The 27886-nt window shown below is 42.0% G+C and overlaps 1 protein-coding gene across 1 annotated transcript in view; it reads left to right on the top strand.

Annotated features, from left to right (window-relative positions):
• Positions 1-27886, top strand: part of FER1L6 (fer-1 like family member 6) — a 174623-nt gene that overhangs the window by 3640 nt on the left and 143097 nt on the right. Inside the window, exons 2-5 of the mRNA XM_079901955.1 lie at positions 3806-3958; positions 10382-10503; positions 11768-11948; positions 14943-15222. The gene's annotated coding sequence lies outside the window, so the exon portion shown is untranslated. The remainder of the gene's footprint in view (positions 1-3805; positions 3959-10381; positions 10504-11767; positions 11949-14942; positions 15223-27886) is intronic.

The following is a 27886-nucleotide window of genomic DNA, read 5'->3' as shown; positions in this document are numbered from 1 at the left end:
TTATATGAGAAGGAATGCTGAGCAAAGATGTTGATTAATCTTAAACTTCTTTTCTGAATGAAAATAATATGATATTTAATTTGGGAAAGTAAAGAAATAGGGCTAAAATCCTAAAAAATAAAGTCATGTGAGTCAGGAGAAGATTACATAGAGTTAAAGCACTCTAAGCTCATATTGTTCAGAGTGTGAATAATATTCTTTCATCTGTACATTCAGTACTAATTGTACATTTACTATCATGTCTACTGATACTGTTTTAGTAAAGGGGCGGATCAGTGAATAAGACAAATTCTGGTCTTCATGGAGTTTACATTGTAGTTAGTGGAGACAGTAAGCAAAGTAAGTAAATTGTATAGCAGGTTAGAAGGTGATAATTGCTATGGGGAAAAAAAATGGTGAGAAGGATGGGAAACACTAGGAATTGGAATTACACTTTATCAGTAGCTGGCCAGAGAAGACCTCAATGAGACGGTGACATTTAAGCAAAGACTTAAAGAGAATGTGGGCCATGTAGACATCTGGGGAAGAGTGTTCCAGGGAGAGGAAACAGTATGCAAAGGCTCACAGGTAGAAGCATGCCTGGCATGTCCAAGGAACTTCAAGATGTGATGAGACTGGGGTAAAGGGAGCTGGAGTAAATTGTGTTGGATAGATAATGGTGGCAGTCTGCTTTGAAATGGTTTGTTGATTTTGTATGTTTTGCTCATGAGAAAAAAGTATGAATGGCTTTCATTTTCCAAGCAGGCATCTGCTGAATCTCAGACAGGACAGTCAAGTGAAAACCGACCTTTAGGCCATTCCTGCTCTCTGTCTTTTGAACACCATTGAAAATCCAGAATGCCAAAAGGGCACAGCTGCCGGATTAAACTTTTAGCTTCATCTCTTAGTGTTTTTATTGCTGGTGTTTAAAAAATCACCGTCCAGGTCTCTGGAGTGTTGGCATTAGGACCCAGGCAAAGCGCAGAAGTTGTGTTGAAAGCTCAAGAGTCCGGACTGCTGAGGACCTGAGTTGTTTCAGTAGCTTCTGTTAGTATTTGTTTGCAGCCTTTTCTCTTCCGGTGGGTGGCAGTATTTCACTTTTGAATCCTCCTTTCTCTGAGGGAATTAACTTGCATGAGGACAGCACAGAGTAAGCACCTCTTCACCCATCACCCCCAGTCCTGTTAACTGTGGGTTGAGTTCGTTTGGAAAACTACTCGGAAAACTGGAGGACTTACTCCTACAGGTTGATTATGAATAAATTTCCAGAGAAGGTATCTCACTGCAGGAGCGTCTGACTCAGCCCGGGCATTACAGAGTGAGAACAGAAGGGTGGATCTGGGGCTTAGAGACAACAGTCAGCCTGGTGGTGGCAGGGGTGTTACTGAGCCTCAAAGATGAACACTTATTCCATCATTTTTTAAATTCATTTAAGAAAATGTTTCAGATGTATTTGATTTCTATTGCTATGTATTAATTACCAAAAAAGTAGTGGCTTAAAACAACATCCATTTATTTATCCCCCCTCTGGGGGTCTGCAGTCCTAGCATGGCGTGGCTGGGTTCTCTGCTCAAGAGTCCCAGGTGCAGAGTCAGGGTGGCAGGAGTCCTCCTCTGGGGCTCCGGGCCTCCGCTAAGCTCACACAGTTATGGCAGGGTTCAGATCCTTGCCCTCCCTGTTTCCTTGACCATCTGCCTGCCGTCTGGAGCTACTTGCAGCTCCTAAAGCCTGCCTGCTTTCCCAGACACAGTCCCCTTCTAGCTCTAAAGCCCTGGGGAATCTTTCCTGTGTTGAATCCTTCTAACCCTGTGACTCTCTGACTTCCCTGTCTGACCTCCAGACCGGATTGAAAGCTTCCTGTGCTTAGGTCAGGCCCCAGATCTCCTATTTTACCTTAACTGCATCTGCAAAAATGTGAGCAGATAAGGTAGGGGGTCCCCAGAGAAGGAGAAACAGGCATGGCTTGCTTGACATAAGAGAAGCCATTTTTGGCCTAAGCCATTTTGTGATCTAAGCCTGGCCACAATGCTTATCCTTGAACAGGTGTCAGTAATAATGATCTTAAGAGAACAAAAGGGCAAACTTATCAGGCAAGAGAAGTAACAATAGCAAAGATAATGTAACGGTGGTGAAGACTCCCAGTGAAGACTCCCAGTTCTGTTTCAATAGTAAAGATTAGCCTGAAGCCTCAACCACCAGAACTGGAACCTAAGGGATCATGTTGACCTTTTCTAACCCTCCTGACTTCAATCAACTACAGCTTGGACTCTGTCCATTGCCCAAGCCCATTCATGAATATGCTCGTACCTTTAGCTTAAAACGTTCCCAATTTTGCTACTCTAGGAGCCACTGCTTTGAGAAAGATTCTCAGTGTTTTCCTTACTTGCTGCAAATGATAAGTCCTTTCTTCTGTTGCTCTTTGGCTTGGTTGTGTCCTTTGGCTTGACACCCACCAAGAGGCGAACCCAGTTTTCAGGTAACATTTTGACCTGCCCTGACAGTGGGCTGAGCATACTTCTGGGGCTGAGGATACATTTAGGGAGAGAGACATCGGTACTTGGGGTGGGAAGGCAGCAGAGTTCACAGGAGCTGAGGCTGCAGGTGGCCTTAGGGTCGGCCAAGGGAATATCACCGGAGCTTGTGACACTGGGTTTGTCTGGGGAAAAGTGTGCTGTGATTTTCACTTGGCGCTTGCACAGGGCCCCCTGGTTGGGAGCTTCATGAGAGGGAGTGTCCTGGGCTATGTCTACAAGTTGGCTGTCTCCTTGGTCTGCCCTGGATTAAACCAAGTCATGCTTGGAGCAGCAGACCCTGTCCACAACCCATGGTCTACCCTTCTGGTGGTCCCCCTTCTTTGCCAGTGTGTTCATGGAGGCACTTGGGGAAGGGATCTCGGCATGAGTTAGCCCCTACTCCAACCCAAGGGAGTCGATCGTGACTGATCTAAATTGGTTTGATCATGTCACCTCTGTCCTTTAATTGGTCTAAGAGTGGCCATGTGATCCAATTCTGGCTGATGAAATATTAGGGAAGGTCTGCTGGGGAGGGCACCCCTCCCGAAGGACAAGCAAAGCCTGTGAGTGAGAAGATTTTTGTCCCTCCCCTTCTTCCTATCTGGAACTTGGATGTAATGTCTGGAGGTGCAGCAGCCTTCTTATGACCGTGAGTGTCAAGCATACAACAAAAACCAACAAGTAAGGATGGCAGTGCAGAAAATAGAGCCAGGATCACTGGTATTATCCTTAAGCAGCTGAACCAATGTCAGCAACTTCTGGATTCTGTGTTACGTGACAAAAATTACCCCCATTTAAGTCATTCTGAATTAGATTATTATTTGCAGTGAAAGTATTTTTTTAAAGTACAAATTAGGAAATAAAGAATTATAGCACATAAACTCTTAAAATTAAAAAAATTAAAACTTATTTTAACTTAGGTCCATCATTATTTAATTACTATAATCTAATTTTAGATATACATATATAATTTAAAATTATTCTTGTAATTAATTATGTTAATATAGTTTAATTTAATATAAATAAAACTTATTATTCACTATTCAAGGAAATAGTCCAACCCATTACCTATTTCATACCTAGACATCAGCCTCTGGTAGAGCATTTCCAGCTCTTGGACATGGCTGTGGCTAAGTTACATTTCGAAAATCTGACAGCAGAAGTGCTATGGGGTGGGCACCAAACAACGAGTAGAAAACATGAGCTGAGCACTTACTATGTATAAGACATGTGCCGGCGGCTCTGCAGGCATTATTTCATCCTCGTGATGATCATACAGAATCAACAGTACCATGATTATCTCTATTTTGCAGGAGGCACGCCTAAGTTCAGGAGTGCTACGTACAGAAAGTAAGAGGTGAAGCTGGGCAACATGATATCTGCTACAGGAAGAGGCCAGACCGTCTCAGGGTCCATTCTGTGGCTGAAGGTCTTGTAGGAGTTTGAATAGACAGGAATGGTGAGAAGTGAGTCATCTTATGCAAAACTCAAAGACTGGGCCAGAGCAGGCAGGGCCATAGTCACAGGGTGAACGTGGTCAGTTTTCTACACAACAGCATCATTTGTCATACTGTTGATTTGAATTTTATAGATTATTTGTATACACGTTGACTATAAAACTTTATGAGATTTAGAGGCATAAGAATTCGCTGCCCACATATTTAAGTAACATTATACTAAAAAATCGTTTTCATGAACAGTAAGAGTCTGAAAGACTTTTTCCTTTTGAAAGGGAATGTGGACACGAATTACTCAAGTGTGAGAAATGAGCTAGCGGAGAGAGATGGAGGCGGGGCGGGGGTGGGAGGAACACGTTAGGCAAAGGAAGAGCCAATGAAAAGCTTCAAAATGAGGGGGAACGTACATTGTTCAGAGGTCAACCAGCGACTCGGGCAGCATTCAGGCACGGATTTTAGAGCATTCCCTCTCTGGTTCTCTTCTTCTGGGGAATTCTTCCCTCCCTTTTCAGCAGCTGTTGTTGAACTGAATCCTCTCCTCTGATTCTCCAGTAAATATGTGGGTTTTTAAAATGGTAGCTGTGCTTTGTAGAACTTAATTGGGGCATGTCTTCAATTAAAAAGCCATGAAAATTCATCCAGGGCTTTCCCTTCTCCTGAATTTCAACCTCTCCACCTTCGGCCAGTTTTGGGTCACTTAGCAGTGCTCCAAGGCAGTTTCTTTTTCTTTTTTTTTTTTTTTTTTAATTTTTATTTGTTACCTTGTTACCAAATGCCTGGTTTCATTGTTTGGATACAACTGAAGTGATTGACAATGTGTATAGTCACGATTGTTCTCTTACACTAGCCTTATTTTACGATTTTTAATATCTGAATTATTCTACACAGACCTAGATTATCCATCAAGCACTGATTTACAATGTTGTGTTAGTTTCTGCTGTACAGCAAAGTGAATACATGTATCAACTCTTTTTTTAGATTCTTTCCCCATATGGGTCATTACAGAGTATGGAGTAGAGTTCCTGTGCTATACAGTAGGTTCTTATTAGTTATCTATTTTATGTATAGTGTGAGCAGATTGTTCTTTGAGCTCTTGGAAGGTAAGCGTGATCTTACTCATTCTAACATTGTGTAGTCTCACTGAGGGTCTCACTCATGATTGGTGGTCAAAATATATGTGTTGAGTTGATTTGAACACCGTAGAGTGTTGTGAAAGCAAAAAAGATGATAAGCCCTGTTTCTGAAAAGGGAATATATGAAATCAGAAGTATGAGTCTCTTAGAGAAGGGAATCGCATTTAGTTACAGGGAAAACGAAGTAAATCACTTGGATCTATAAGTATTTTGTTTCTTGAGGTTCTATGTTTTATGTTCTTTCTCTGGACTTTCGAGATCACTGAAGGGACCCAGGGGGGCTGCACAAAGAACGTACCTTATAAATTAATCAGCTTGAGACAAAGTTCTTGTAATTAAACTCAACCATGGCCTTTTTTTTTAAAATCATTTTCTCCTTTATGTTTCCTGACATTTTCTATAAAGAGGTAAAGATTCTCTTGTCAAATTGGTTTTTTTTTTTCAGAGTCTATCTCTTATCCCTCTGAAATGTAAACTTCTATGCTTAATGGATAATCTAGGTCTGTGGAGATTAATTCAGATAAGAAAACTCGTAAAACAAGGCTAGTGTAAGAACAGTCGTGACTATATTCTCCCCATTGTCAATCACTTCAGTTGCATCTAAACAATGAAACTGGGCATTTGGTAACAAGGTAACAATAATGAACTAGTTTTCTTTTTTTACTTTTTTTTTTTTTCTGTTTAGAGTTAAGTCATTTGTTTTTTGTGCTTAATAAAACCTCTGGTTTTCAAGAGAGAGATTTATAATTGCTGCCTTATCCTGCAGACGTTTTCAACAAATTTATATGAAAGTGTTTTGGACAGTTTCTAAGTGTAAACATATTGCCAGTTGTCATTCATCTGCAGTACTCAAAACATGCTGATTTTGTATTTGTCTGGCTTCTGTCATAGCAGCTGCAAGAAAGAAAATAAAAAAATCTGATGCTTGTGGTTCAACCATAGAAGGGGCTGACTGGACGAATATAAAACAGCCAGTGAAAAAGTTAGGCATTTAGTGTTTTTCTAAGACTCATAATGAAAACAAAGCAGCAATACCAGTACAGAGTCTGGTTGTCATGGTGATGATTTTGACAATTTTTTCAAATCTAAAACATACAGAAGCCTAGGAACTGTCTCACAAGACACGTGATCCAAGGACGCCAGGCTCTCTGAGGCAGTGAAATTTATGTTTAGGAATTTTGGTTCAGGTGAGACAAGTCTTGTTTCTGTTTGCACCACTGTTCCTGAATCTCCATGTGTTCACCCACTGGAAACCTGTCCTTTTGGGTTTTTTTTTTGAATGGAGTTTTCATGACACAAGCATGATTGATTAAATCTTTGGTCATTGGTGGTTAAATGCAATCTCCAGCCCCTCTTCCCTCCCAGGAGGTGGGGGGCCGGCAGTGTGAGGAGACTGAAAGTTCTCTAATCACATGAATGCCTCCCCTGGCCACCAGCCCCCATCCTTAGGTGACCTAGAGGCTTTCCCAAAAATTACCTCATTAACATAACAAAAGACCTTTATCACTCTCATCGGTTAGAAAATTCCAAGGATCTTAGGAGCTCTGTGCCAGAAAACGACCTGATCAGAATGAAGAAAGTGCAGCGATAAGAGTCTATAAAAGGCACCAGTTGTGCCTTAGTTCTCCTTTCACATTTTTGTTTGTATTTTTATAAAAGCCCTGTTCATTCTTTTCACCAAATTTAAACCAGGACCCAGGGCCGTTTCTACCAGAAGACGAAATTTTACTCCCCACACATTTCTCTCCTCCTGTTCTTCTTGGCAAATTCTAGAAGTAGGTTTGCCAGATTGAGCAAATAAAAATACAAGGTGTCCAGTTAGGTTTGCTTTTAAATAGATAACAGTTTTTTCTTGTAAAAGTATACATTCCATTTATCTGAAACTCAGACGTCATGTTATCCTATCCAATAAACTTTTTCTTTGCGGGCAGTGAATGACCTGATTTTGTTTGGGAATCTACCCTTTCTTAGGTGGATTTACTTCGGAAGTCAATCCTGATTGGGCTAAGTGAACCGTAGTAGTTCCATTCTCCTCCACAGAGACTGGTTTAAACATGGTATATGGTTCAATTCTTGACAGTGTGATTTGAGAACAAACCTACTGGTGTAGAGATTCTGGGAAAGGCTTCTTTGCTAGTTGAATAAAACACATAAGAAGAGCTGGCCTCTCTCATTCCTCTGGATTTTGTCCTGTCTAAATGTGACACCTGCAACCGTGGCAGCCATCTTGAGACCATGAGGGCAGCTAGACTGTGGGACAAAGGTAACTTTTTGAAGACGGCAGAGCGGAGAATTGGGAAGAACCTGGATCTCTAAGTCACTGATCCACTGAATTAGTTAAGCCTGAAGATACCTGACCTTGGAACTTCTTACTTGATGAGATAAAATTTCCTTATTGGGAGTTCCCCAGTGGTCTAGTGGTTAGGATTCGGCACTTTCAGTGGCCCGGGTTCAATCCCTGGTGGTTGGGGAACTGAGATCCTGCAAGCTGCATGGTGCAACCAAAAAAAAAAAAAATCCTATTGTTTAAGGCATTTTGATTTGAGTTTTCTATTACATGTAACCCAGAGCACCCTAAATGATAAATTATTCATTAGACCAGAAAACTGAAGCTCAAATAGGTGAGATAAGTTACCCAATGTCTCCAAACAAGGAATTACTGGGGGTTAAATTTGCCCACAGGGCTGTCCGACTTCTCTCTGTTATACCAGTTCAACCATTTCCTTATAGTTTGACTTTGGACAAATTCTACCACTTCTCTGAACTTTGACTTCCTTGCCTGTAAAGTAGGGATGTACCTCTTCCCTCACCGTGATGCATTAAAGATTGAAAGAAATAGTGTAAACAGAAAGGTCTGCTTGAAGATGCCTAGTAAATTTCCTCCTTTCTTGCCCAGTTTGTGCTTTTATTCTTAGGAATATTCCTTTACTCCTTACTGTGAGAGGAGATGAATAGTCTTCTCATTTTAAAAAGGGCTGGCATTGGGCTTCCCTGGTGGCGCAGTGGTTGAGAATCTGCCTGCCGATGCAGGGGACACGGATTCGAGCCCTGGTCTGGGAGGATCCCACATGCCGCGGAGCAACTAGGCCCGTGAGCCACAACTACTGAGCCTGCGCGTCTGGAGCCTGTGCTCCGCAACAAGAGAGGCCGCGACAGTGAGAGGCCCGCGCACCGCAATGAAGAGTGGCCCCCGCTCGCTGCAACTAGAGAAAGCCCTCGCACAGAAACGAAGACCCAACACAGCCAAAATAAATAAATAAATTACTAAACTCCTACCCCCAACATCATCTTTAAAAAAAAAAAAAAAAGGCTGCCATAATTTAAGGACTTATAAAAAATAAGTAAACTTTCCCATTCCATGGAATTACTTAGACCCTGGGGTGTCTCACTGTTCATCGCACTTAATGAAGCTCATCAACTCAGTGAGTTCTTCAGACTATGGGGATCACTCACAAATATGTCCCCATGCTGAGCGTTTCCTTCCATCTTGTTACGGCTTTTCAGTCCAGCCATCACTCATCTCTAGTTTTCACACTGTGGATGACAATCACAGTGGCGAATAGTGCCCACCTGCAGCCTAGAGGTAATGGTCCTTGGAACCATATATATACATTTTTTTTAAACAACAAAAATTTATTTTCTTATCGTCCTGGAGACCAGAAGTTGTAAATCAAGGTCTCGGCAGGGCCGTGGTCCCTCCAGAGGTTCTAGGGGAGAATCCTTCCTTGCCTTTCACCGTTTCGGGTGGCTCCAAGCAGTTCCTTGGCTCGTAGCTACATCACTCCAGTCTGTGCCTCCATCTTCATGTGGCCTTCACCTCTGTGTGTCTCTCGTAAGGACACTGGTCAGAACCGTACTTAACTAAAGACAGAGGCTGGGACATCAGTTTTGAAGATACTGGCTAAGTGACCTTGGACAGGTTGCTTAATCATTCTGAGCTTCACTTTTCCTTATCAAGAAAATGGGAATAATAAGACTTAACCTCACAGACTGACGCAAGGATTACACAAGGTAAAGTGAGAGCTTCTGATGCCTAGAAAGTGAACAGAACATTGTCACTTTCAGTAAGTCCTACCAAACATACACAGCTCAACATTCTGTTAATATCACCTCTGCAGCAGCAGCGTCAACTACCTAACTATTCCTTTTCACAAAAAAAAAAAAAAAATCATAAAGAAGGGTTTTAGCTTTTCAATCACACATCATTCCTCTTTAGAGATTGAGCAGTAATCAAATTTCCAGACCTTGTGTGTCCTGCAGGGGCATGAATCGGTCACAACTCAAACAGATCCTCCAGCAGCTTGCTGGCCCCTCACCAGCATCACCAGTTTGAATAAAAACAGGAAAACCTCTGGGACTCTCCAAAATCCCATCTTTGGCGTTTGAGTTAACTCGAAACCTGGGCATGTGATTATATTCCCTCCGACGTAGCCCCCTCTAAATTAACTTACCCCAGTTGAGATCACTCAGTCCATTTCAAAGGTTAAGAAAAAATGACAAATTGTTTTCCTAGAATCGATATAAAATGTGCTTCTGATGAGACGTTACGGAAGATAGACTAAAAGAATCCTGGCTAGTCACTCAGTATAGATTCTCTTACCCGTAAATCATTGCTCCAGCTGGACTGTATTTATGGAAGAGCCCCTCAACCCTTCCCTCTCTCTGCCCTCTTTATGAAATCAGAAGACTCAAATACAGTGTGTGTGTGTGATCTAAAATAACCATTCGCCAAACCCCAGGAAACTCTTGCACTCTTTCTGAACTACTGCCCCCCTCCAGAGGTAACTAGTATTCTGACCTCTATTACTTTGCCTTTTTGTATCTTTGAACTTCACATACATGGAATCATGCAGTTTGTACTCTTTTGTATTTGGTTTCTTTTGCTCATCAATATGTTTGTTAGAAATGATCCACATTTTTGCTTGTAGTCATAGTTCTTGTTTTGTAAATAGAATTTATTAGTGGTTTTAAGATCACAGCAAAATTTAGTAGCTGGTACAGAGGAGCCCCATATACCCCCTGCCCCCCTCCCATCCCACGCATAGCTTCCCCCATAATCCACATCCCCCCTCAGACTGGTATTTTGTTACAATTGTCATGTAGCACAATGGTTTTCAATCAGGGCAGTACTGTTCTCTTAGGGACCACGCAGATGGAAAAGTGTGGTGCTGTCTTAATTGTGACAATCACTGGCTCACTACTGGGCAGGCAGTGGGCAGGGGCCAGGAATGGTAAAGGTCCTGGATTGTGCAGTGCAGTCCCACGAGAGAACAGCTAGCTCAGACTGTTCATTTTACAGGGGAGTTAAAGCCCAGGCGGAAAGATGCTTGTCTGAGATGACCTGGGAGAGGACACTGGCCCCAGGGTCCTCACTTCTCCAACACAAGATGCAGCAGTTAAGAGCAGGGGCTCTGGAGTCAGGTAACCTGGATTCAAATCCATAGTACATTGTGTTCTGTTTGTGTGGCACTGCGCTAATTATTCATCTAAGCTTCCGTTTCTTCATCTGTAAAATGGGAGTAAGCTTAGTATTTGCCTTGTAGAGTAGTTTTTTGAGGGTAAGAATGAATTAATTTACCAGCAGAGTGCTCAGAACAGCACTGGTACAAGGGCAATGCTCCTTAAATGTTGGGTGTTACTATTTCTCACAATATTTGCGTGTGGCTGTTTTTGTGAAGATGGCTAGTATTTTCCTTTTTTAAAAAATAGTTTTAATGCAGTATAATGTATTTATTAAAAAGCTCACATATCATAAGTGTGCAGATTAATGAATTTCTGCCAACTGGACCGATCCTCATAACCAGCATCCTGATTAATACATGGGGCATCGCCGGTACCCACGCAGCCCTTTCTGCTCCCTGCTTGTCACGACTCCCTGCAGAGTAAACCATGATTCTAACAGCATAGATTCTTTTACGCCCATTTCTTACTTTATATAACAGAATCATATAACGTGTACTTTTTATGTGTGTCTGGCTTCATTCACTCCCGGTTATATGTGTGAGTTCCGTCCCTCCCTCTTCCCCCTCCCCCGTCTCTCTCTCTTTGTTTATTGGAAAGGGATAAAGTGCCAGGCCAGGGGGAAAATACATGGGTGGGTGACTTAATAGGAATTTTTAAAAAGGAAAATATGCTACTTAGATTAATTAATGGGATTTGGTGAACTTTGCTGCCTTATTAAAATCCTGACACGGAAGAATCCCAAGTGTGGTAAGAAGAGCCAATTAGTGATTTGGGCTTTGAGGAAGGGATACAAGAAAGAGAGTAATGATAAATAAAAATGTACTTAGCATCTATTCCGGGGCAATGAGTCAAAGCAGGCCAGTTGCTAGCGGAGATAGCTGTTCACCAGAGCCCTTTCTAGAATTTGTCTCCCAGTGATTTTATTTATCATAACTGATGTTCATTTCTTTATATAATGAAAACACATTCTAAGTACAAGATGTTTTCCATTCCCAGAAAAATGATCTGTGCTGCCTGCAAACATTTTGTGAGGTGGCCCCAAGTCAGCCCACTACTTCTTTCCCCAAGCACACCGCCCTGCAGACTTGTTGGCATGTTTGTGCAATACATAAGTAAAAGTCTGTTGATTTCATGTTCATCTTCATTTTTATACTCCCGTAGGAGTCATTGTCTGCTTAATTGCAGGATATAGAGGTAATCATTTTTCTCTATCTTTCACCAGAACTGCAAAACAAATTCTGAGCTAATGGTTCCACGAGGCAGGAAGTCATCAGAGAGTTGCCAGGCATTTCAAGAGCGGTGTAATAGGAAGAAATAAAGAGCATAGCCTTACAGAGAGATTCATAAGTGATTTAATCAACACTTCACACAGGGAGGGAGAGTTGCCAGCTGTTACCTGCCAGGTGAGCCTGAGTGATGCAGTTACAATTAGATCCAATTTATGGCAGAGTTGGGATTGCTTCTAGGTGGGATTGAATGGAGTTCAATGTGACTAAGATAGAGTAATAGGGGGGAATATTTTTCTTAAAGAAACAATGAAGGAAGTTGCTGTTGGAGAAGGTCTGAAAGTAGAAAAAGCAAAGGTTTGGACAAGTTTCTTCTTCACTTTTACAAGAATGAATTTATTTTATTGTCAGTAGAATCAGACATTTTTAGAATTCTTAATAATTGCCTATATAGGATCTCCCTTGTTTCCTGTACACACCCATGGCTTTAACCGTCACCTGTATCTATATATCCAGATGTTGGTTGGGCATCTTCATCAGGATGTCCTGCCATCATCTCGCAGGTAGTTAAGTCCAAAGGTGAGCTCACCATTTCTATCCCTTTTCTCTCAAATCCGTTTGCCGCTGTATTATTTGACTTGATAAATGGCACTCCCCAGTCCCTCAAGCTCACGCTCCACACCTGGAAATCAACTCACTCTCCTTTCTCTCTTTCTTCTCACTTATTCCATTGTTGACAAATCTTGCAATTCTACCTTCTAAATACCTCTTAAGTCCAACCCTTCATCCTTTCAATTCTCATTACCACTAGAGAATTTTGATTCCTTTCTATTTCTTAACCAGTAGTCTTCCAAGTAGTCATCTGGTCTCCAGTCTCCCTTCTCATCAATCTACCCTGAACATTGATGTCATGGCAAAGAATATCAAAAGCATATCTAACAATGTATAGAGAAAATTATATACAGTGACAAAGTGGCATTTATTCTGGGTATGCACGGCTGGTTCATGAATCAAACATCAGTCTGTGTACTCCACCACATCAACAGGCTGAAGAAGAAAAACCATATGATCCTACCAAATTGATGCAAAAAAAAAAAAAAGAATTTGACAAAATCCAACCTCAATTCATGATAAAAACTAAGAATAGAGGGGAACATCCTCAGCTTGATATGGAACATCTGCAAAAACCCTACAGTTAACTTCATCCTTAATGGTGAGAGACTGGACACTTCCCCTTAAGCCTGGCAGCAAAGCAAGGAATGTCCTCGCTCATGACTCCTGTTCAACAGTACTGCAAAGTCTAGCTAGTGGAGTACAAGAAAAAAATATAAAGTATACTGTTCGGAAAGTTTTACTTCCAGTAAAATGCAGAACTATAAAGTTTCTAGAAGAAAAATCTATGTGACTTTGGCTTTGGTGATGAGTTTTTAGAAAAGACCAAAAAAGTGTGATATGTAAGAGAAAAATTGTTGAAACCATTTTCGGATCACCTTCCCTGACCCCAAGATACTCTTCTTCATTCCTTGAAGATTTGGGTCCTGGCTCTCTCCATCCCTGCTTCTCATAATGCCTGATGAATTTCACCATCCACATGGACGATTCTGCAGCATCTGACCTCTCCGTCTCCTGCCCTTTTCTCTTCCAATGATCTTGTCCTCTGCTCTACCTCAGCATCCCATTCCCAGGGTCATATCCTGATTTTATCAGTATCCATAATTGCATCCCCTCTGTATCTTATTCCATTCTGAAGGCTCTACCTTCAGAATATATCCAGAAGCTAATCATGTTCCCCACCTCTGTCACTGCCATTCTGACCCAAGCCACTATTGTCACCTGTCTTAGGAGGTTTCACTGCTGTCCTCCCATGTTCTTCTCTGTAATCTCGTCTCCATTCAGAATCCAGAGTGATTCTTGAAAAATGTAGGTCAAATCATGTCCCTCTGCTTCTCAAAGTCCTCCAGTGGCTATTTCACTCAGAGTAAAAGCCCAAAATGTTCAGTGTTCTACAAGACCCTCCATAGTCCAGCCCCATCAGCTCTCTGGCTCCAAATCAAGCCACCTTTCCCTGTCTCTATGCCAACCACACTCCCCTCCTTGCTCCTATCGAACATACCAAGTAAGCGCCCACCTCGGGGCCTTTGCACATGCTGTTTCCTCTTCCCAGATTATCTTCATTGCTATTTCCTAGATTTCTGTATGGCTTGCTTCCTCTCTTCCTCAGGTTTGTTTATTTATTTTTAATTTTTTTAGCAATTTTATTTGTATAAGTACAGAATTACATATATATACATATATATATACACACACATACATATATATGTGTGTGTGTGTATATATATATATATATATATATATATATATATATATATATTTTTTTTTTTTTTTTGGTCATGCTGTGCATCGTGTGGGATCTTAGTTCCCCAACCAGGGATTGAACCCGTGACCCCTACAATGGAAATGGGGAGTCTTAACCACTGGACTACCAGGGAAGTCCCAGATTTATTTAAATATCACCTTTTCAGGACTTGCCTGGTGGTGCAGTGGTTAAGAATCTGCCTGCCAATGCAGGGGACCTGGGTTCGAACCCTGGTCCAGGAAGATCCCACATGCCACAGAGTAACTACTGAGCCTGCACTCTAGAGCCTGCGAGCCTCAACTACTGAACCCACATGCCACAACTACTGAAGCCCGCGCGCCTAGAGCCTGTGCTCTGCAACGAGAAGCCACCACAATGGGAAGCCTGCGCACTTCAGTGAAGAGTAGCCCCTGCTCACCACAACTAGAGAAAGCCCACGTGCAGCAATGAAGACCCAGTGCAGCCAAAAATCAATCAATAAAAATAGAGTGTATAAATATTTTTTCAGATAGTCTTTCCTTAACCAACTTCCACTCCATCACTCTCTATTCCCTTTACACTGATTTTATTTTTTCCATAGTGCTTATCAGCAGATGTAGAGATGTAGGTTTTAAAAATTTTTTTAAATTAAAGTATAGTTGATGTACAATATTGTGTTAGTTTCAGGTGTACAGCAAAGTGATTCAGTTATATATATTTATATATATGTATTTTAAAGATTATTTTCTATTACAGGTTATTATAATAACCTTGTAAGATGTTGAATATATCTTGTGCTGTACAGTAAATCCTTCTTGCTTGTCTATTTTATGTAGAGATAATTAATGGCAGTGACAGAGGTGGGGAACATGATTAGCTTCTGGATATATTCTGAAGGTAGAGCCTGCAGAATGGAATAAGATACAGAGGGGATGCAATTATGGATACTGATAAAATCAGGATGTGACCCTGGGAATAGGATGCTGAGGTAGAGCAGAGGACAAGATCATTGGAAGAGAAAAGGGCAGGAGACGGAGAGGTCAGATACTGCGGAATCGTCCATGTGGATGGTGAAATCATCAGGCATTATGAGAAGCAGGGATGGAGAGAGTGATGGTAAGCCAGGACCTGAATCTTCAATTAATCCCATACTCCTAATTTATCCCTCCCCCACCTTCCCCTTTGGTAACCGTAAGTTTGTTTTCTGTGTCTGTGTGTCTGTTCTGTTTTGTATATAGATTTATTTGTATTATTTTTTAGATGCCACATGTAAGTGGTATCAAATAATATTTGTCTTTGACTTACTTCACTAAGTATGATATTCTCTAGATCTATCCATGTTGCTGCAAATGGCAATATTCTTTTTTATGCCTGAGTTATATTCCATATTATATATATATTCCATATATATATATATAATCACATCTTCTTAAGCCAGTCGCTACTGATGGGCACTTGGGTTGTTTCTTTCTTGGCTATTGTAAATAGTGCTGCTATGAACATTGAGGCACATATATCTTTTTGAATTAGAGTTTTTGTCTTTTTCGGATATATACCCAGGAGTTGTTTATACCCAGGGTCATATGGTAGCTCTATTTTTAGTTCTTTAAGGAACCTCCATACTGTTTGCAATAGTGGCTTAAGTATGTGTTTTTGATATTTCTTCCCCAACCAGAATATAAGCTGCACGAGGGCAGGGACTTTGTCTTTTTGTTCACTGATTTAGCCTTAAGAATCTAGAAGAGTCCTTGCTAATGTTTGTATGGACGGAAGTTCTGTGTATCCTTTAGGACTCAGATTACATGTCACTTTCTAGGGAATATTTAACCAACCCTACGTCCCCTAGGAGCTTAGGATGGGTTGGCCATTCCTTCCTCTCTGCTCCCAAGTGCCCTACGCTCAGGGCTTTGTAACAGCATATTGGTCTTTCTGTCCCAGCCCCTCCCAACCCCTGCCCCCCGCCCCCAGTACTGATTTGTAAGACTTTCTTAAGTATGGACCAATTCTTCCTTCTCCTGCTTATAGCCCTGGTACCTACCACAACACTTGGCACATAGAAATGCTGACTGAGGGACAAAATGATGTAATTTATGTGAAAGCACTTTGCGTACACTCACCCAAGAGTCATGCTTTCACATAATTTTTAATTATAGTTGATTTATTGGACTTGTCTGGAATTGCTAGCCTTCTTTTTGTTCACTGCCATGAGTTTATCCAACCTCTGTCTATTTAGCGCATTTTTCCATATCTCAGTTCCTCTGTGCTCCCAAAATAGCAATATAATTTTCTCTGATTGATGCTGTTTCTCTGTATAAAATGGTGAAGGTGCTGGGTTCACATACCTGAGCTCTCTGGCTCAGGTGGGTTTCAGAAGGACTCTTGAGAGTTCAGTTCAGCTGGACGTGCTTGGTATCAAATGAGATGAAGTGGGGAGAAATAGCAAAGCGCTTTGGAATAGCAGGCATGATAAGGGCCATTGTCATGCTGCTGCTGTGATAGGCAGTTTCTAGACCTGTTCTGTGAGTGTGCTCACTGGTAGCCTCATCTTGTTCGAGCCTAAATTGCTCAGGATTTGAATTAGCATGTTAATAAGATTGTTCCAATGACAGAAAACTCTATCACATATTATGCAAAAAATCCTCTAGCATATGCATGTGAAAAAAGCCTCCTATGATTTTGTTTTCTTTACCTGTCCCTGCAAAGAAAATGGAATTATTATCTGTAGTAAGATTGATTCTTTCCTAAAAAAGTTGTTACCATTATGAAAAAGAATTACCAGACATAATAGAGGCTGACAAACTATTATTATTATTGTTGTTGTTTTGCTTAAGCACATTTATCATTATAAGTATAAGAAAGAGAGAGAGAGCTCTGCATAAATCTTTTTGGTATTGTAAAGAATCTGTCTAATGCTCTAATTGTTTTAACCTATTTTATTATTTTTTTTTTAAATAAAGTGGAGGGTGTCCTTAAAGAAATCAGGTTTAAGATTGTTGACCTGCCTTGTGTCAGTTTCCCAGAGAGAGCAAGTCTTAGAATTAAAAACAGCTGGGAGAATGGCGGGGTGGGGATACGGTAACATTATATGTTCCAGAAGGGGAAAGATGAAAGACAGGAAGAAGCTGGCTGTGCTGAAGACTGCTGAGAATTAGAGCAGGGGAACTTAGGGGACCCACTGGTAGCATTTTGCTCCCAAATGTGCTTTTTAACTCTTTAATGACCAAGGATAGCTGGAGTTCCTAGAGTCAAAGTCATAAGGAGAACCTGGAGCAGTGTTTGGATGGGAATAAGTTAAATACAGGACAATGGAGCAAGACCTGGATTTCATCATTATGGCCCAAGCTCCTACCCACCGCCTCCCAGAGAGCCACCATCCTCCCCTGCAATGTTTCCTGACTTCTTTTATGTATTTATTTATTTCGTTGCGCCAGGTCTTAGTTGTGGCAGGCAGGCTCCTTAGTTGTGGCATGTGGGCTCCTTAGTTGTGGCATGCATGTGGGATCTAGTTCCCCAATCGAACCCAAGCCCCTTGCACTGGGAGCGCAGACTCTTATCCACTGCACCACCAGGGAAGTCCCAATGTTTCCTGACTTCTGTCCTTGGGACAGAGATCCTGGGAGAGGCACGGGGTAGGAGCCACATCTCAGGACCCCACCCTGAGTGCTTAATTCCAGGCCCTGCCCGCACTAGCTATGTGACTGTAAGTTTCTTCATCCATCAGGCTTATTCTGGGGATAAACAAGTTAATATTTGTGAAACATTTAGAATAGTGCTTGGCGCATAGCAAAAACTATGTGTGTGTTAAATAAATTACTTTTTTTTTTTGCTTTGTCCAAATACTTTTTTCCTATTTCTTTCCTATAAAGGTTTACATGTAACTGTATCTGTTTTAAAAGGAAACTTTATGTTACTAATGAAAATGGAAAATGTGTTTTTAAAAAGAAAGTAACTAAAAATAAAAATGAGGAAAACAAAACAATGTTAAATTCTAGCTATGTTCTGTGCCCTGTGTCAGGCTCTGAGCTTGAGGCCTCCTTCTTTCTGTTAAAAAGTGAGATTTGTCAAGGCTTGGTCATTAAAGATACAGTAGCACCAAAATGAGACTTTCCCTTTGTTGTAATCACAAGGATCAAGGAAGAAAGAAAGTTATAATAATTTTATTATAAGTTTCAATAATATATAATTTCACCTAAAATAATCTCAGGACCACCAGGGAAACACACACACACACACACACACACACACTCTCTCTCTCTTCTCTCTCTCTCTCTCTCTCTCTCTCTCTCTCTCTCTCTCTCTCTCTCTCTCTGTCTCTGTCTCTCAAATATGTATTTGGAAAAATGGAGGTTTAACCTCATTTCTCTCCTGCCTTGGCCACTTGTAAATTGCTTCATGTTTCCCAGCTCTGCGGGAAGCACATATTGTTGGTTGTCACTTGGGTTTTCCAGATGCTCTCCCTCATGGGATGCTGCTTCTCCTCCGTGGGTGCCAGTGGAAGTTAAAGGCTACTGTGGGGCAGGCTGTACTTCTCTTTATTATGCTGTCCTTCTACCCATCACTACGTTGCCACCAAGACCAGGGGTATATCAGACTCTGCTGAAGCATATGTGAGTCTGACCTGGCTCCTTTGGCTGTCAAGGACAGCCCTGACACAACTGGTGAAAGTTCAATATGGCCTAAGGATTAGGTCATGGTAATTCCCTTTCTATCTATCTTTTCTGTATGTCTTATACATATTAACTCATTTTCTTTTCACAACAACCCCATGAGTTAGTAAATATTAATTTACAGATAAGGCAGCTGAGGCTCAGAGAGGTTAAGTAACTTGCCCAAGATCACACAGCTAGTAAGTAGGTAGCAGAGCTGGGATTGTCCAGATTCTAGACTCTGGGATTTTGTCACTGCACCGTACTGCCTCTCAATAAACAAACAATAAACAAATAAGATAAGTACATTGTGGATCAGAGACTGACCTATGCTAACGAAGAAGACCAAAGCTGGGCATGTAGGGGGCTGGCTTTTGATTGAAATGAGATGGTCAGGGACAACCTCACTGAGCAAGTGAGGATTTGAACCGAGGCCCGATGGGGCTGAGGGAGGAGCCTTGAAAAATCATTCATTTCACTCCTAAAATCAATCTTAGAAAACTTAACGGGATGTATTAGCTCTGGTCTTGCCCATTGCTCAGCTCAATGTAATAAGATATGCAGAATCAAATTTACAAAGAACATTATTGATGTTTGGTGCTGGGAAATAGACGTGAGAAGATCAGAGCAAACAGGATGAGGATAAGGGTAGATTCTTAGAATTCTCGATGCCTGGTTCAAAGTGAGGGCAGGGTTACACCACACACAGTGTAGGCTCCTGGGGGCGCCGTTCACAGAGTAAGGGTTCCAGGGCCAAACAGAAAGCTGGGACGAAGTGAGAGAGTGTCATGGACATACATACACTACCAAACGTAAGGTAGACAGCTAGTGGGAAGCAGCTGCATAGCACAGGGAGATCAGCTTGGTGCTTTGTGACCACCTAGAGGGGTGGGATAGGGAGGGTGGGAGGGAGGGAGACACAAGAGGGAGGCGATATGGGGACATATGTATATGTATAGCTGATTCACTTTGTTATACAGCAGAAACTAACACACCATTGTAAAGCAATTATGCTCCAATAAAGATGTTAAAAAAAAAAAAAAAGGGCTTGTTCTGGAGGCAGCAGCTCTAGAAAGAGCAAGTGCTGTCCTGGGAGGGGGAAGGCAAGGGGTGTGGGCACAGAGCATCGTCCTAGGTGGTGGCAAATGAGAGAAGCCAGCCAAGGGTACCACGGAGAGCTGGGGGACTGTGGGTAAAAAAGGGGAGCATGCTCAGTTCAAAGGCCTCCAGATTCCAGTTCTAACAACAACTCTCACCTTTGTGTGTTATTCCTTCCAAGTAGGATTTTAAGTCCTTTTTGAAGCAAAGGTACCTAGGTGTTGTATATGCTGCTAATTTGAACATCTGAGAAAGTCTGGCTTCTTTCTTCTGCTCTGCAGAAAGGTAAAATCAAGCCGAACACATGGAATTTTTTTTTTCATTATTGTGGTTACATATTGTGTTATTCACGAGAACTCTGAAACTGTGCTGATTTGACTCTTCTGCAAGGAATCTGCCTTTCTGCTTTGAACCTGGAAAGATTTTTGGAAGGATGTGTCCTGGTAGTGGTTTGTAACTTGTCTTTTTTGCCTGAACAGTCATGAGTCTCTCATTTTTAAATTTCTGTTTTTTTCTTTTATCTTGATGTCTTTCCCTCCTTCCCCATTTTGCTTTTGAATATTGCTCTGATTTGCTTTTCCTTTTTAAAGACATAAATTATATTCATGGTTCTCACTGTGTAAAATAGTATCTGTATTAGGTAGAAAATAATGGCTTTAAACACCATCTATCTGCTGATGACTTTCAAGTTTATGTCTCCAATCCCAGCCATTCCCTGAGCTCTGGGGTCAAGAGAAGTTGGAAATCTTAAATGTTGTCAATGAAGTAGATAAAACAACAACCACGGTAACATCATGTGATCCAAACCTATCGAAATCTAGTCTGCAGAGGATGATTTATATAAAGATGTAGAGGGAGAAAGATGCAAGCCACGCTTGGGGAAAAAGCACTGCTGGAAAGTATGTGGATGTGAGTGGTTGCAAGTCGGGGGCAATAAGAAAAAGAGCTGGGTAGAGCTGGATCTCCCAAGACCTGAATATACTTGTAGGAGTTCAGATCTTATTCTGGGCTGTGGGGAGCCTGTGATTATGGAGACGGTTTGTTGAAAACTCTGTTTTATAAAGACTTATTTGGTTGCTTATGGAGGAAGGAATGGAGAAGGTTGTTGAGTTGAGTACAGGGAATGAGTTAGGAGGATGCTGCAGATCCAGGGTGAGAACCGATGAGGGTCTGAACCTAGACTAAAGGGGACTCGTGAGATATATGAACAGTCAAAAAAATATTCATGATTGGCTAAAAATAAAGGTTGCTTTCTGTTTCTTCAGAGGTTGATTTAGGAAACTGAGGTCTAAGTCACAGACCACTAACTAGTTTTGTGGCCCAAGGCCAATCATTCCTCTTAAACTTTAGCTTTCCTTCTGTCAAGTGGTGACAATGATAACTGTTCTGTCAACTCGGGATGCTGCAGCAGTTGAGAGAAGCAGAGAGCATGAAAGAGCAGCCACCACTGTGAAGGACTGTATCCATGGAAGTGATTTTTTGGGGGGCGTGGTGGTTAGCGTGCTAATTTTATCTGAAACGAGGACAGCAAGTATGGGCTGTGTTGGGAAGGACAAGCTTTCCATGGAAGCAATTTTTATTGGTGTTATTGTAGCCAGCTCTGGGATTCTGCATCAGTTAGGACTTTAAAACCATAAGGAGACATGAAAAATTATTATTAAAAAGAATGACTTTTTTTTGTTTAGATTTATGTGAAACAATAGCTGCATCTGGAGAGGAAAAATTTACTCTGTTGCTATGAACCGTGACAATCATGGCACACAGTGTGGTTTACAGCCACTTCTAAGTAAAATGGACCCACCCACTACCCTAGCTGAGGGCTCAATCCAAGGCAGCCACATTTGACACCTCAAGCCACGTCTGACTCAGCAGCAGCAGATTCATCTGCTGATCAGTGGTCTAAGATGTGCCCTCGTGTCAAAAACACTCTTCCAAATGGGAATAATGGTAATTAGTTGAGCCAGGGATGTAATTTCTGTAGGGAATTTGAGGAAGTAAAGAGTAAAGCATCCCGTCTATGGCATGAGGACAATGTGATAGATGAGTAACATGGCAGAGCACTAGGGAGAAGATGGTGTGGTGGTAGAAGGAAAATGGTAAGATGGTAGGATGGAAGAACGCTAGTAGGGAGAAGATCCAGGACCTTTGGCATCCAGCATCGCTGGAGTGGCTTTAGGTCAAAAACCACTCTTCAGTTGCATCCTCCACAAGGCCACGTCAGCTTTCACTACCTTGTTCAATATAATTTCATTCAGTGGGAATCCTTAAAATAACCTTCGCCCTTCACTTGAGTTAGCCAAGTCTCTTGAAACCGAAAGGCTATATAACACTACCCCTATTCACCTGAACTGAGAATAATCTTTTTTGAGGTGATTGAATTTAAAACAGAGGTCATCTAAAATTTGCTTAAATGGTTAAGTGAGATGGCATATGACTGGATAGACTCAGGAGTTTAGGTTAAACATTAGAAAAATACTACATTTCAAATTCCTCATTTATAGAAGGGCCATTGCTTTAAAAAAGGAAGATATCTTAAGACTAGTCAAGTCAATGACAGTGAGGACAAAGTTGAATTAATTCATGCAGTTGATGGTGGAGTAGAATAATCCTGGGCTTCAGAGTCAGAAGCCTTAACTCGAAGTCCAGGCCCTGTGACTTCCTGGTTGGGTGGGCATTGAGGTAAGTTGCTCAGCCATGCAGGACCCTAGGTGTTGAAAAATGGAGGTGTGGTGGTGATGGTAATGGTGACAACGATGATGATGATGATGGTGGTGGCCCAGGAGTCCATGGGATAATGTATGTGAAATACCTTATGAACAAAACTAATCTATATTGTTTTCTATTATTAAGAAGTTAAAGGGACTTCCCTGGTGGCCTAGTGGTAAAGAATCCGCCTTACAATGCAGGGGACACGGGTTCGATCCCTGGTCAGGGAACTAAAATCCCATATGCCGCGGGGCAACTAAGCCCATGCGCCACAACAACTGAGCTCATGCGCCTCAACTAGAGAGCCTGCGTGCCGCAAACTACGGAGGCCGCATGCTCTGGAAACCGTGTGCCACGGCTACAGAGCCCACATGCCCTGGAGCCTGCGTGCCACAACTATAGAGAGAAAACCCGTACGCCACAAGTAGAGAGAAGCCCGTGCACCGCAACGAAGAGCCTGTGCACCGCAACGAAAGATCCTGCAAGCCGCAACGAAGATCCTGCATGCTGCAACTAAGACCTGACGCAGCCAAAAATAAATTAAAAAAAAAAAGAAAATGTCAAAAATTAAAATGTTTAAGGTGAAAAATTTAAAAAGCAATAGCAATTATACACAGGAGAAGGAAATTGACTAGTTTCAGACAAATCACTAGGGAAGAGTTAATATGCCTATTCGACGCCACATGACAGTGGAATGTTTTGGGGACTTAACTTTTTTAAAGAAAGGTGATACTATTAATAATGATGATGATACAATGTTGCTAGTAATCGTCACAGCAGCCGCCACTTACTGAGCATCTCCAGTGACCCAGGCACAATGTAGTATTTGATATTCACTCTTGAATCCTCCAATAGCCATGTTTATTCTCCCTACTTTAGCCATGAGAAAACCAAGGCCCAGAAAGGTTAAGTAGCTTGATCAGAGTAGAACAGCTTGGGATTCAAACCCAGGTCTTTTTGGCTCTTCATTCTGTGCCCATTTCCTGTTGACCTGATGAGCTCTTCCTAGGATGCTGAAACAGAGGGACTGCAATGATCCTTGCAGATTGGCCACTCTAGGCCCTTCTTGTGAGAGAAAAGGAATTTGAGGTCCAGAGCCATGAAGTGGCCTACCCAAGGGCACACAGCTAGTTACTGTTGAGATCAAATTCTCAAACTCAGGGCTCCGACTCTCAAAGCAGTATCCTGTCTTCTATATTAGGCTGCATCTCTGGTGCAGCTATTTTGAATTTCCATGCAATCCTGCAAATAGGCTGTTGGTTTCATTCCAGAAAATTACAGGGCAAATTTAGCCTTCCCGAGGGAACAGCTGGCATGTGTGCTGTGCTGTGATGTCTGGAATTGCCCCACACCCTGCGTTTATGGTGGTTTGCCTCTGGCTTCTCTTGGAAGCAGAAAGCTGTGGCATAGAGTAAACAAATAAGGGAGTTCACTGAAAATCAACCCCTCGATTCTTGTGTATTAGCCACTTCCGGCACGAATGTCACATGGTACCACACCTGGATGGGAGCAGAGATAACACATTAATATGCTCACAACAGTCAGCTTTTATGGAGTTCTCATCATATACCAAGGTCTTTTAATTCTCACAGTTAAGCTACAAGTTAGTGGATTAAGCCAATTTAACAGATGAGGAAATTGAGACCCAGGGACGTTAAGAAACTTGTCAGTGTTTAAAAAAAAAGAAGCTTAATGAGTACTGGAGTCAGGCTGTAGCCTTCATGCCAAAGCTGACATTTGTAACCATCATATGTACCTGCGCTGTGCTCAGAGCACTCTGCACCCATGGGGATGCTGGGTGGTTAGGAAACAGAGGCAAAGTTTTCCTTTCATGAAATTGATAGTTTCACATGGGACACACATGTGTACAAGCATAATTAACTTGAACACTTGTTATCTCAGAGAGAGCTTTGACTTTTTCTGCTGGACACTCTTTGAAGAGATTTCTGGGAATCATCTTAAATTTTTTTAACATGGCTATACCGTGAATTTTTATCCCCATTTTACAGATGAGAAAACAGACTGAGAGAGGTGAAGCAAATGACCAAACTTTCCATAGTTAATAAGTATTAGGGTCTTGATTCAGTCCAGGCTTGTAGTTACTATGGTCAAGTTTCAAAAAAGCATTCAAATGCTATGGAAATCCAAAAGGAGAAGCCCATGGAGTTGAAAGCCTATTACACTAAACGCTTAGAGCTGACTGATTAATTTCCCTGCCAACCTCAGTGATCTGGAAGGGCAGTGCAGTGCATGGTTTTGGAGGCAGTGTGTTGTAATCAAAATAGGAAGAGAATGGGCATCAGAGCTCCGGGTTTGAGACCACTCTCTTCCTCCAAGTTCAACGGCCATGAACTTGGCGGCCATTGTAACTTGGCTGTTGTTAAGCCAGGAACACCTTGGCTCTTTCTTCTGTGTCTTGCTTGCTGTTACGGAAAGGAGCTCATACACCTGGTTTATCTTATTGTATTTAGTTTTCTAAATTTATTTATTTATTTGTTTGTTTTTTGGCTGTGTTGGGTCTTCATTGCTGCGCGCGGGCTTTCTCTAGTTGCAGCGAGCAGGGGCTACTCTTCCTTGATGTGCGCGGGCTTCTCATTGCTGTGGCTTCTCTTGTCACGGAGCACAGGCTCTAGGCACGCAGGCTTCCATAGTTGTGGCTCGTGGGCTCAGTAGTTGTGGTTCACGGGCTGTAGAGCGCAGTCTCAGTAGTTGTGGCGCACGGACTTAGTTGCTCCGCACATGTGGGATCTTTCTGGACCAGGGCTCAAACCCGTGTCCCCTGAATTGGCAGGTGGATTCTTAACCACTGCACCACCAGGGAAGTCCCTAAATTAATTTTTTAAAATGCATTCAGTTGCACTAGCCACACTTCAAATGCTCAATAGTCACATGGGTTAGTGGCTACCATGTTGGTCAGTGTTGATAATAAAATATTTCATCACCGAAGGAATAGCCCTTTTTTAGGAGAACTGGGTGATCTTTTTTTTTTTTTTTTTTTTTGGCCTTGCTACACAGCTTATGGGATTTTAGTTCCCTGACCAGGGATTGAACCCAGGCCCTCAGCAGTGAGAGCACAGAGTCCTAACTGCTGGACCTCCGGAGAATCCCTGAGTGATCTTTAAAATATATATATATATATATATATATATATATATATATATATATATATATATATATTTTCATTTATTTGGTTGCACCAGATCTTAGTTTCAGCAGGCGGGCTCCTTAGTTGTGACATGTGAACTCTTAGTTGTGGCATGCTTGTGGGATCTAGTTCCCTGACCAGGGATCGAACCTGGGCCTCCTGCATTGGGAGTGTGGAGTCTTATCCACTGCGTCACCAGGGAAGTCCCCCTGAGTGATCTTAATAGCGTGTTTTCCTTGAGATGAGGTGGTCTTATCACATAATTCTTAGAAGAATATGAGTTTGAGGCTTGAAGGCATTTAGCTTTTGATTCTGTCATTGAAGGGAATTAAGACACATGCCACTGGGTGGGAGTGGTTAAGAAGCCTGACAGATGGGTCCGCTCTTCGTGGGACGGTTTCCTTTTGCGCCTTTGATTACACTGGGTAACATGATGCTCAAGAACAGCCATGCACATCAGTGAGTGTGGATTCAGCCACACCCCCAACAGTCTCACCCACCAGATGACTCTGAAACTCAGAAACCTGTGCCCAGGAGCTGGATAAAGCCAGACACCAGGACTTTGCCAGTTCCTAGCCCAGAGGAGCCACCAAGAAGAGGAAGAATGGAGAAACCATCCAAAGCCAAGTAATATATTTCCTTCTCCTAAAGTGAAGACTTCTGGGTGTGGCCACAGCCAAAGGGCTGGGAGCTGGGGGTGAGGGTTTCTCTTCAAAAAACCCTTAAAGGTTAACTAAGACTTAAGGCTTAGGAGGCAAAGGTTGTGGGCCAGGCGGGACATTTGGGCCTGATCATGCACTTAAAGGACACATTTTTCCCATCTGATGAGAAAATATATAATTTTCATTGTAGAAAATCTGGAAAATATAGAAGTCATGAGGATTTTAAAAATCACTCACAATATCACTGGAGATAACCATTGTTAACATTTTGAACATTAAAAAATTTCCTTTAATTTTTTTCAACTGGACTACAAAGGGTTAATATTAAATGCTGTTATTTTCGGAAAGCAGGACCTTTCCTTATGTAATTTCACTATCCTGTAAAGCCACCTTAAGCCTGTGGTTTCTTTTCTCCCTCTGGCCTTCTCCTCCTGCCTCAAAATCTCTTCTCTCGGTTCTTGAATAAGAGGTGGTGTCTTTTTAGTTCTATGGTCTCATTTTTGGACTTGCCAGGGGAGCTTTGCTGGGGCTCAGCCTGCACCCCTGTGGCCACAAGGGCCTTGGGGGAGATAGTCGTGTGTTCAGAACACACGACTTGGCTCTTCATTTTGCTTGGGGCTGGTTAAAAGGGATCTAAGGACATTTGTATCTTTTCATCTACAAAGCAACTTGGTAGAATTACACGGGCAGCCCTCAGCTCTGCTTGGGGACGGGATTGGCGTAACAGTACATGATTGGGCTGCTGAATCATTTTTGAAAACTCAGTCATTTATTAAATATATCTGCTATGAGTACAGCACCTTACCAGGCACTGGGTCCACAAAAATGGATCACCCAGATTCTTCTCTCAAAGCACTTACAGACAAGTGATATTGATGAATAACAAAATAGACGACTATGATTTGGGTGTTGTGAGATTATGATAGGGGTAGACGCCCGGGTGGGAAGAGAAATTTCACCCATTCTGCAGGATCATGGAAGGCTTCTTGGAAAAAGGGCATCTAAGCTGAGAAGTGGAGGGTGAATGGTAAACAACATTCTTGAATGAGGAAGTGGAGGTGAAGGTGAGAGAGAATATTCCAGGTAGAAGGCACAGCACAAGTAAAGGCTGGGAGGTAAGAAAGCGTGATGTCTTTGGGAATGACAAGCTCAGTTAAGTATGTACGATGTCCGTTCTGTGTATTTTGCTGGTAAATGCTTGGACAATGATGTTTGCTTCCGGACTGGCTTGTGTTAATCTCTGATGGCACGTTTTCCTTCCTTCCCAAGTGTAACTGCCACTGTTTCTAAAGAAGACTTGGGTCAAGGCCGCCTTCCTCAGGCAGCCTTCCTAGATTTCCTCTGGTGGAAAGAAACTCTCTCCTCTGAAATCCCATAGTGCTCTTCTCGTCTCTAAACTTTCCATTTATACAACAGCTACTTCCAATGTCTCTCTTGCTGCCTTCCTGGACTCTGAACAGATTGAGGTCAGGGACAGTCTGTCTTCCAGAATCTTACCTGGTGCCTAGAACAAAGCTGCACTT

This window comes from Stenella coeruleoalba (assembly GCF_951394435.1).
Source record: "Stenella coeruleoalba genome assembly, chromosome: 17".
Taxonomy (NCBI): Eukaryota; Metazoa; Chordata; class Mammalia; order Artiodactyla; family Delphinidae; genus Stenella; species Stenella coeruleoalba.
This window is presented reverse-complemented; position numbering and strand designations above follow the sequence as displayed.